This window comes from Hypomesus nipponensis, chromosome 4 (genome assembly GCF_054491055.1).
Source record: "Hypomesus nipponensis isolate SF chromosome 4, ASM5449105v1, whole genome shotgun sequence".
Taxonomy (NCBI): Eukaryota; Metazoa; Chordata; class Actinopteri; order Osmeriformes; family Osmeridae; genus Hypomesus; species Hypomesus nipponensis.
The window spans coordinates 9,425,256-9,437,207 of record NC_140364.1 but is presented as its reverse complement, the minus strand read 5'-3'; positions in this window follow the sequence as shown (position 1 = coordinate 9,437,207).

Genomic DNA, 11,952 nt, shown 5'->3' with positions numbered 1-11,952 from the left:
CCTCGCGATCTCTCTTTCTGTTTTGGTGTTGCTGGTCTTCACTCGATTCGTGTGGTGTGGCCAGGGGACAGCTCGAGCCGAGTTTGGTTACTTTTGGTCTGTGCTACTTTGGTTCTGTTGGGGCTCTGGCCCTGGGGGTTAGGCACGATGGTTGCACTTCAAGACCTGAAGAGGAGAGTGGAGATGCGGGAGTCAAGCAGAGAGACACAGACTACGAGGCCATACTGTCCACACAGGACATACTGTAACTGCGTGTCAGCTTCTTATAACCAGCCAAGGGAATACATCTATACGAAGAGAGGAGCAACATGTTTCAGCAAGGCCATGTTTCAACTGTTTGTGCAAGTCATCCTTTCCTTGGAATTGACAAAAAAAAAAAAATCCCCTTGTGACATATGTGTAGGTGTAGATGTATATTTTGTTCTTATCTCTAGTAAATCAAAAGCGTTTGTGGTTTTCAATACGGTTAGGTATACTATACAGTCTCTGTTTTCTGTTTTACTCATATGGACAGAATGCCAGTCCCATAACTACTGTTCAAACTTACAAACCCAATGGTCATTATTACAATCCATAGAACTGTCCTAAAATCAGTATGAACACAATACCCACAACATCAAACCAAATCTGAAGTATTTTGAAAATATACAAAATAATAAACTCTGTGAATTTAATGTAATCTGAAACCACATATTTCTTATCAGCGCTTGAAGTATTCAATTGAAGGGATTATTAAGTCTATTTATGACATGTATTAGTGTTAAGGTTACAATTGTAAACACCTCACATCATTACCCCTTGACCATGACCCAACATCACTACAAGTCATTTACAATCCCAACACTCTCCTCCCTGCGTTCTAGTGAAGTGAGAAAGGAGCAATACACTGTCAATAAACAGGACAAACTATAATTTCACTTACTTTGACACATTCATTGGTTGACTCTTCATGTCTTTGGTGGGATCATTGCTCGCTCACTCTTTTTCTTTTCCGCTTTTCCTTTTTTCCCTCTATCTCTCTGTTTGTGTTTCTGTGCAGAAGTCCTTGTGTATAGATCCAGTAGGTATCCTTACTGTGCCCACTGGTCTCTGTCACCGAAACTTCTGGAGCTTGTTTGGAAAAAGCTTTTCAGTCCTCTGCCACGTCCAATCAGAGGCTCCCGTTGGTCATGTGACTGAGGGGATTACGTGGACATGCGCCAAGTGACACACAACCGTTCGCTTTAAACAACAGAATCAATGTCCAGTTGACCGTGAGTGACCACACGTGCGCGTGCACACATACACACCGACACACACACCGACACACACGACACACACATACACACACCGACACACACACACACACACCGACACACACACACACACACACACACACACACACACAAAGGAGCGGCCTGTGTAAAATGTCTTAATGAATGAATAAAAGGAGAGCAGATGGCAGCCTGCCACTGAAAAACACTGATAGACTTTTGCTTGGTTTGGTCATTAACGAGCAATCTGCTGGCTCTTCTTCGACATTGTCTTGACCTACATCTAGGCCCATGTTGGTCTCCGCCCCCCCTCATCACACACGCATACGTATTTTGTATCGTTTAAATACCATCAACATTAAGTTATTTTTCTCAAAAAAACGATTGTGAAGGTGACTGGTGAGTACCCGGGCCTGAGGGGAGAGGCTGTGGACAGTATGTGGGTCAGCAGGTCACCACAGCACAGGTAGGGAGGCAGAGAGGGAGTGCTATGAAGAGGCTTAGACACCTGACTGATCAACCTTCCTTTTCTTTCGCGTGCAGAGGCTGCAGCTCTCGACTGTGACCCAGCCCTGTCTGGGTCAGGATGAGGAAAGGAAAGTAGCGATGAGCAGAAAGGAAAGGGCAATATATCAGCAGAAGGAGGAACCTGAAAGAAGGGGAAGCTTATCACTTTGCTGCACTGACTAGGTGACATCATGGCCAACAAACATGGTGTCATGGTGTCAACAAACTGTCTGTTGCTCTGTCTTAGAAAACAACAGAGAGATGACTGGTTCAAGTGGAGAGTATCTTTGGATGTACCAAATATGATATGATGTGAATTAAAAGTCCAAAATATGAAACTAACTATTATAAATGTAAAGAGGTTAAAGGGTTGAGGATACTACCATACAATAAAAAAACCTAAAACATATTTTTTTGTCTTTGAATTGTATGTGTATGTATAGAATGTGTACATAACTACAGGGGAGATGTTTGTGCGGAAATGCAAAAAAAAACTACATTGTGCTCAGGAGCCAGTACTAATTCAATGTGTGTACATTTAAATATGATAGGGTGTTTCTATATATGTGCATCTCCCACCCCTCACGCGCACACGAGTGAAACAGTAAATTGGCTGCCATATGGTGTGACTGCTATTCTAAGAGCACTGGTCGCTTCACTGTCGCGTGTGGAGGAGATAGGAGTAAGGGGTGGGTGAGGGAAGGGAAGGGGGGCGTGGGGGGTCACTTCCCTCTTTCACTGAATGGCGGAGGCTGCATGGGCTAATTTCTCTAATTTGCAGACTGTCTGGGCAGAGGCTCAAGGCTCAAGGCTCAGGATCAGGCAGGGCGAGGCCAGCAGGGTGGCCGACTGATCTCTCCTGGTTCCAGCCCAGCCCCGCTCCAATTGCACTTTTTCAGGGAGAGAGGGCTTAGCGGAACACCTAAGATGGAACTGGGACTGGGGAGGGAGGGAGGGAGGATAAAAAATGGATAAGTTGCGACCTGAGGTCAAAGTTGTTACATAGTTTGAACCTGTCTGGGTCTGACAGAATGAAAATGAATGACTGAATGGATGAATGACAGAAGCAGATAAGCCTGAAATGCTGAGTCATCGCCAGGAGAAAGCACACAGACTGTACCTTCTGTTACACCTGCTGAAACGAAAGGGATGTTCTACTTGTTAAGTCATTTGTTAACCTGTAAGACGCGATACACAAAAAACTCCAATCATTTTTCTGTTGGAGACTTTTCATCAACTTAACTCAGAAGTCATATTGCAAGACAAGAAAATATCGAAAGCCACAGAATGCATCTGTCCCTATGCGCGCCAGAAAAAAAGCACCAACAACAAAAAACAACAACAAAAAAACTAAGGCTATTAAGTGTAACTCTATAATGAATCCCATTGGTTATCCACCCTTAAAACCCTACAAAACTTCAATCTCTCCCCCCACCTTCCACCCCACACTAGGGGGCTCATTGCCTACACCCCCAGACCTCATCTACAGCCCAACCGCAGGTACTCCAGAAGGACACTGTGGGGGGTGGGGGTGGTGGGGGGTGGTGGGGGGATGGGGGGGTGGGGGGGGGGTAGGGTGGGGGGGTGGGGGGGTGGGGGGATGGGGGGGTGGGGGGGTGGGGGGGTGGGGACAACAAGTTCAGCAACGGGTCAGTTGAGATTCGCCCCATCCCCCACCCAATCCCTGCCTCCCCAAACTTCCTTTCACAGAATGATGGCACACACATGGATGCACACCTACAAGACACACACCAGTCAGAAAGCACACACGCACACACACACCAGCCAGCCATGAACACCACTTCCTTCTCTCAGTCGCTCAGTCTGTTGAGTGAACGCTTCAACTTTCCTAGTTTCCCTTACGCTCCTGTGTCTCTCTGTCTGCCAGCTTGTTCCGCTCTAAAGCTCGGCCAACATGCTGTGTCAAAATACCCAGTCATGCAGCAAAAGCAAATCAAATGAGTCATGGAGTAAACAAATCCGGGCATACCCAACAGGTACTTATAGCATGACTACCTGTTTATGGCAGTACACATCGTCTGGAGTTTTAGGTGGATCCAGCTCTTGTTATTGAAGACACAACGTGGTGTTCATGAGCTCATGCTCTGGGGAAGAGGGAGGATCTTGTGATGGTTGGACCAGCGGTTGCTTAGACACGCTCTTGTGACCTGCCATCCCTGCTCGGCTGTGTGATGGCCTGGGGGAAGGAAGACGTGCTGCACTCGTGTGACTGTTTTTCTGTTGTTCAGACTGAAAGTGAGACCACTTCAGAGTGTTTGTGGTGCACGTGTGACATCAACCGTAGAGTTGAGTGTGTCTGTATTTTTTAGTGGGTGTCTGTGGTAAGTCTAACTGAATTACAGATGTGAACGTGTTGATCCCAAACAGCCTTTCATACACATACTTGAATCCTTCTCTCTTTCTCTTTATTTCTTTTCTTATTTTTAACTGACTGATTTCCTTTCTCCTCCATTGTTCAGCCCCACACAGGACTGTAGTAAACAGTCAAACTAAACACTAAACAGTAAACATTGGACAGATAAACAGATATCCAGGAGACTACCGCGGTAAAGAGGATTAATTTCTCTGTTTGTGCATCATCTCCTCTGTCAATGCAGACGTCAGGGAATGACCATCGGAACTCCCCGGCAACAGCCGCCCCCCCCCCACACACACACACACCCACCCACACACAGACTTCAACGCCAAGGCAGCCCTTTCTGTAAATGTGGTCGCCATGGTGATGTTGACATTCCATTTGTTTACCGCCACTCGTGGGATTTACTGCACCCTCAGATCCCTTTAACCCCTGGGATAATCCCCCTGGAGAAACCTTAAATATATATGATTGCATTATGTGGTTGTTTCATTACTGAAGTACTGCAGGCTTGTTTTTCTTGGCTCCTTGTCCTTGCCTGTCTTTGTTTTTGACAATAGTCTGTTTTGTTCTGTGTGTTTGTGAATGTGTGTGTGTGTGTGTGATGGGGTGGAGGGTTGATTGTAGAGAGTAATCCAAGGTGTATCATACACACAGAACCTTTTTGAGCCAAGAGGGAGTCAAATGGCAGCATCTGTCATACATGTAGTTGATGAGTGAGACTCCAGGACGAAGCTATGCTGCCCGGGCCTTCCCCCATCTATGTCTCTCCCACCTCCACCACCACTACCAAGGAGTTACTCATCTTTCAGACAGATCACCTTCCCCCCGCTGGTTTCACACTGAGAGAAGCCATGGATTTTGGGAGGTTCTTTGTGCTCACTGAAATGTCTTGTTGATGTCCCATCTCAGCAAGGCAGAATTATATGTACAAGACACACTACTCCTATAATCTCTAAGGTAGAATTCAAATAGCAAATACACATATTTAATCTTGACCCTTAATCTTGGCAGATCCTACAAAAACCCTTCAAAACAGGCAAACAAGCCTCTCAAGGAGATGTGTTGTCCGGTTAGCGCTTATCAAAACACAACAACAGTGCAGACTAAGCTAGATGGGGTGCCTGTCATAAGTTCCTCCACATCTGTCACAAGATTGAGATCATGTGCTAGGAATTGTTTTTCCCCCCCTCCTTTCTCTCTCGTTGTCCTTTTCTTATTCTCCTAATTCTCAGAACCGTGTTACATAGAAGGAGGGGTCATTTGTTTTAGCCAATGAGAGTGGATGTTGTTGGGATGGGGGTGGGGCTGGTTGATGTATTGGGGTTTAGTACGTGGTGAGGGGGTGAAGGAACATCTGGAGGAGGATAAGGAGGAAGTGGGGTTGGGGTTGGGGAGGTGTGACAAAGTCATAAAACATAATGGATGTCCAAGTGACATCCAAATCTGGAATAACACGCTTTTATTTGTACATTTTCATCTTCCACCGTCGTGTGCGAAGGAGATCAGAAATGAAGATGTAAGTGTAAAGTAGTTAGTATTAACGCCTTTCGTCCAAACAGACAAATATGTTTGTGGTAATCCTCTTGATGCCAATGTAAGAACCATGCGTTCATCTTTAATGTCATGCTACATAAATGAAGGCTTTCAGCATCACTTTGTTCTAGAGATTACATACTACAGTATGGGTTCTATGGTCAATAGTATGTGCGTGCAGATATCAACGAAAACAGACAACAAACAAACACATAACCTAAACCTATATACAAACCTTACATACACACAAATCCTACAGCCCCATAATATAATGACCTCCACAACAACAACAATTTATGGACCTGTTCGCTCACAAGTGCTAAAAGAAATGAGATCCAACACTTTCTCACAACATTTGTGTATGCAGAGCTGTTACTGCTCTGGTGGCAGAGCTGCTGTGTGTGCAGAGCTGTTACTGCTCTGGTGGCAGAGCTGCTGTGTGTGCAGAGCTGTTACTGCTCTGGTGGCAGAGCTGCTGTGTATGCAGAGCTGTTACTGCTCTGGTGGCAGAGCTGCTGTGTGTGCAGAGCTGTTACTGCTCTGGTGGCAGAGCTGCTGTGTGTGCAGAGCTGTTACTGCTCTGGTGGCAGAGCTGCTGTGTATGCAGAGCTGTTACTGCTCTGGTGGCAGAGCTGCTGTGTGTGCAGAGCTGTTACTGCTCTGGTGGCAGAGCTGTTCTGGTGGCAGACGAAAGTAGCGGTCCGCCTGTTTCACACCTCTGCTTTGCACACTATTAAAGAGGAAGGAAAGAGACGTGAGCTTGTGAGAATGCGTCCCCTCATCTCTCTGCACCATTAGCTGCAACACAAGCTGTGTGTGCCAAGCTGTTATGTGGCCTGACTCTGTTTGGATACGCTAAACTTCAAATTGAACGTTAATAAATTATACCAGTATGGTCCTAAGGGGGATTCCAGACTGGAGGTTCCTATGTATCTCCATCAGACTAAGATAATTGCAGTTAATAATTAGGAGCTGGTTGGATTAATATGCTTTAAGCCCTGAAAAGCAAAGCCAGGCAGAAAGGAAGTGAGTAAATGAGAAAGAGTGTGTGTGTGTGTGTGTGTGTGTGGTGTGTGTGCATGTGTGTGTGCATGTAGGTCATCAACATGTTCACTTCCCAAAAAACTACCCAGACTAGATACAAAAATCAATATGCACAGGTTTTGAACACGCGCCACCCACATGTCTCCTCCTATCCAAGTCACTTCCAGAGGGGATCTAAGGGGCTGTACGGGCCTGTCTGTCGGAGTGGAGGGGGGGGGGGGTGTCAACAGGTGGGCTTGTCTGTAAAGGCGACCCCCAGATAGACTTGAGACCCCCAGATCCCTCTGTCAGACAGGGGAACAGCGGATTTGAACCCAAATCCACCGGATCAATAAAAGTGTCTGCTAATTAGGCTGGATCTGGACCTTCCCATGGAGAGAGGGAGACGAGTAACTGAGGAGGCAGGGAGGGAGGGGTGGGGGGGATGGGGGGAGAAGGAGGACAGGAAAACAAGAGGAACAGCCAGAGCTGACTCAGGGGTGTCTAGACAGAGGGAAAACCCCAGACAGATGGAGAGAAGACAGGAGAGTAGAGGAGTGGAAAGCAGGTGAAGGAGTGACTTCAGTCCTACTCTCCCTCCCTGTCTCCCTGGCTCCCTCTTCCTCCCTCTCCACTCTCCTGTCTTACATCTATTGCCTGTTGTCCTTGTGCCCGTGTTCTGTGTCTTTTTTGACCCCAATTTTCCCCTCCTTGTTCTCCTCCCCTCCGTCCTACTGCTCACTCTGACCTAATTCTCCTTGTTTAATCTGCTTCTTCTTTAGGACAACAATCAACCCCCTAATTGTCCTAATCCTGCTGGTCTTTAACTGTCCCTCCAGGCCATGCATGTGCTGCTAGCGGTGATGCTGCTGACTAAACGCTAATCGATATCTGGCAGAAAGCCACTGAGCCTGGCCCTTGTCCCTCCTAACAGCTAAGGATTAGGCCTCATCAACAGACTTAATTGGGCTACTTTAATTTGAGATTTTTGTTTATAACAAAAAAAGATTAAAAAGATTAAGATAAGAGACTGAGTTGATTATTATTATTTTTGCTAAATATAACTTTTGTTATATTTACTAAATATAACCTGCTTTATTTCTGGTTTTGTAAAAACCACTGAGAGAACCCAAGATAAGGCATTATACTGGTTAAAAACTCCTTGCTCAACAGTTGTTTTGGTGTTTAGAGGTTTTGATTTGAGTAAAAAGTTACCTTATTAATGTCCATATTAATAAGGACAGTTATTTTCATAATAACAATGGGGATATACATATATACATGTTCAAATTAATCTACAAATATAAAGATATCTCCCAATCTGCTTGGACTGTGTAGAATTGATCAGATGTAAACATGAACTCTAAACAGAAAACCTGTCCATTGTCTGTAAATGAGAACCTTAGAGAAGAACATTGTGGCTTTGAAGAACTTCATGGATTTAGCTTCAGATCAGAAGCCTGCCTTTCTGAGCTAAACATAAACTACTAATAAGCTTGGGGGTAAAGGTCAAGGTCAAAATAAGAAACATTAATGATCGTTATGTCAGTCTTTGGCATTCATTCCCGTCTAATAGATATGGGGAGAGAGGTGGCTGCAAGGATGACCACTTGGAACATTTTTATATATGTATGTATTTGTGTGTGTGTGGGTGTGTGTGAGTGTGTGTGTGTGTGTGTATGAATGCAGGTTTGGACACAGTGTGAAATGTGTCTAAAGGTATATCGTGAGTTTACCTTGATCACCAATGACTCAAAGTCCTCTAATCTACATCTATCTTGATCCAGATCTCTCTTTCTCAGCATGTGGACAGGTGTGTATTTCTGTCTGCCTCTAAGTGTGTCAGTGCTCCATAACTAGTCTGAACATCCTCTCCCTCATCTTGGCAGTGAGTGTTCAGCGCGTTTTCACACAGTGAGTGTCCTCCCTCCCTCCCTCCCTCCCTCCCTCCCTCCCTCCCTCCCTCCCTCCCTCCCTCCCTCCCTCCCTCCCTCCCTCCCTCCCTCCCTCCCTCCCTCCCTCCCTCCCTCCCTCCCTCCCTCCCTCCCTCCCTCCACTCCTCCCCCCCTTTCTCTTCTCCATCTATCTTCACCCTCTCCTCCCTTAGTCTGCACACACAGTCCGTTGCGTGGCGGTGAATGTCTTTGTTATAATCTGATTGATTGGGTAATCTGTCGTGGTTTGGCAGGCTACCTGTGCCCATGGCCCGTTGGAAAATCAGCAGGCGAGGCATTGGGAGGGGACCACAGTTTCCCTAGTGTTTCTTGGCAGGGCCACGCTGGTTTCATAACCCTCCATCTGTCTTGGCTGGTCCACTAACCTCCTCGCGGACATCATCCAGAGCCTGTATGGTCATGTGACTGGCAGTCAGACAGGCGTTGATAGAGGAGACCCTGTAGTTAGCCAGGCAGTTGGTCACTCTGCCGAGTTGGCCTTTCTTACCAGTATGAACACTCATATCCTGAAGAAAATTAAAACCTACAGGAAAACAATGGATCTGTTCCAGAAATAGTCCTCAGACTAATTATCCATTCATCTCTCTTTCCTGGATAAGCACCACCTCCCTCTGTGTAACAATCTCCATCGTTTCCTTGTCGGCGTGTAAAACCTGAGAGACTCTTTAACCACGCAAACGGGCTTGGTGGCATTTGTTTGTGAATGACACACATCCTGCCAAAACTAGCTACTGTCACACTACCCCCTGAATATGACATGTGAATATGGTTTCTGTAACAGTAGCCTAATTGTACTACTTTGAATAGTTACTGTATTTACAGTATAAGTATCTGGCACGAGGGTTGTGCAACCTCTGTCAATGTAACACAATGATACATGACTTCATAGATCATTTGAGATTAATTTAAGATCCCATGTTTCATTATTGGACGAGGAAGAGGAAGATTCAACAGGGAGTCCAGATGTCTTGAGTCTTCCAGTAACAGCATCCCTCCCCACCATTGTCGACTGTGTTAATCTTCTTCAGATAAATTAGGCTGAAATTAGCCCCCTCCCCTCACTCCCCTCCTTTTCCCAGTCGTTTTCACAGCTTTGTGGATTAGACAGATTAAAAGTCTGAAACTCTGTTTTTGTCATTTTCTCTGTCTCTGTCTCTCTCTCTATATATATCCTTCACTATCTATCACAACACACCTCAGTTGACACTAAGCCCCTTACAGTATCTACAACCCCCACTATTACTATCTACTCAACCATTCCACAAGCATTTCTATATTATGAACCACATTGACATCAACCATTTCCTGGAAAAAAAAAAAAATCTGTATTCAAGAAATGTGTAAAAGAAAAAGTTGAATTTCATATACTTTAGCAACTACAAAGATAACTGTTTGTATAACAATTATTTCTATGGTGCAGCATGTTGGAATAACAGTTTAGTGACATTTTAGTTTCATTGTGTCTTTTTCTCTTCCTCCAACAGCATTGAGGTGACCTGCTTACTGCTGTAGCTGTACCTGCCTGTCCTTCTGACACACAAACACACTCACACAAACACACTCACACAAACACACTCACACAACACACACACACAAACACATTCACACAAACACACTCACACAAACACACTCACACAACACACACAAACACATTCACACAAACACACTCACACAAACACACTCACACAAACACACACACATTCTCAGGGCTTGTGGAGAATCAAAAGGAAGCTGGTCTGCAGGTTGTGATGAACTCAGAATGCTTCTGGTGTTACTGAGTGTGAATTGATGAAGGTTCTGGGATTGTTTAATCATGGCACTATTGCCCCCGTAAAAGCCCTGACTGATTCAGTTCACTGAAGCCCATATATTGTTTTCTATTGTTGTTCTCTGAACCCAATGATCCCTGACCGTGATGAAGACACAGAGTTTCCCTTTACCTGTCTAGGCAGCAGATGTGTCACTGTTCTGAAGTGATTGGTCTCCTTGTAATTGTAACTAAATTGTCTTTTTGTGATGGAGGTGAGTGCAGAGTAATGGTAACAGTTTCAGTTTCAGTTAGGTAATTTTTTTCAGTCAATGGACCTGCAAAATAATTATTGACAAGCCGACACTTGACATCATTTCATGTTCCCAGAAGGGGGGGGGGGGGGGAGAGGACAGGGGGAGGATTATGGGAAAGGATATGTATCATCATGTATCTGAAATAATTAAACACAATTTTCGTTAGTTATGTGTGTTGACATTGTGTGCGCTGACATTAGCTGCAAGCTGTGTGTTGTCTTTGCACATAAAATTGCAGGGGAAGGGACGGAGGGGGCAGGGAAAGAATAGGAGGGGGGCAGGGAAAGGATAGGAGGGGGGAGGGCAAAGGTGGGCAGGAGTCAGGACGGGAGAGAGGAGGAGGGTGGGAGTAAGGAGAAGAGGGGGGCGGGGGGGTGCGGGGGAAAGACAGGATGGGCAGGATGGAGGACAGGACGGCAAAGGTGGGAGGAAAGCAAATCACCAGGTGCGAGGTGTGGATCCACAGTTTGGTGCTTGAGGCCATAAAGGAGCTAACGTGAGGGTGTGAGAAGCTGTCAGGACAGGAGTACACTTATTCATATCCGTCTTAGACAACCTTATGTACACATATGTACAGTAAAGGATTGCATGTTTTTGGAAAATGACACTGCATGAAAACAGGTCGAAGTGGGGACATGATGAAACCACAAGAGGAGATAGCGTGGGTGCGGTAACCCCAGGGCCCTGTGCCAGTTAGGGGCCCGTCAAACGCCGCCGATCTTGCGTCACTTGGCGAGAACAGGGGCCCTCGCCAAGTGACACATTGCAGATTATTAGCTGAAAGATGATTATTATATATCGGGCGCATTTAAAAGAAAAGAACGAGATAGTGTTTTAGTTGACATATAGGCTTACTTGGCTCAACACTTTATAACATATGCATTCATCAGATATTTTACAGTTTTCTTTTTAACGGTTTTAATTTTCAAATGACTTGGTAGCAGAGGGCCCTGTGATGAAGCTCCGCCGTCACTGTACTGAGAGTCTAGCTCCGCCCCTGGATTCACATCACATTTACATTTAGTCATTTAGCAGACGCTTTTATCCAAAGCGACTTACAAGAGAGAGCTTTACAAAAAGTACATTGGTCAATGATCATAAACAACGAGATACCTCCAAATCGTTGTGGGTAACCAAAACAATAAGCAAACATTGTGAAAAGCACATAAGTGCCAATGGGTGGACCCAGAAGAGCAGGTAGTTAAATAATTACACGTAAACAACATGATCCTCGTAA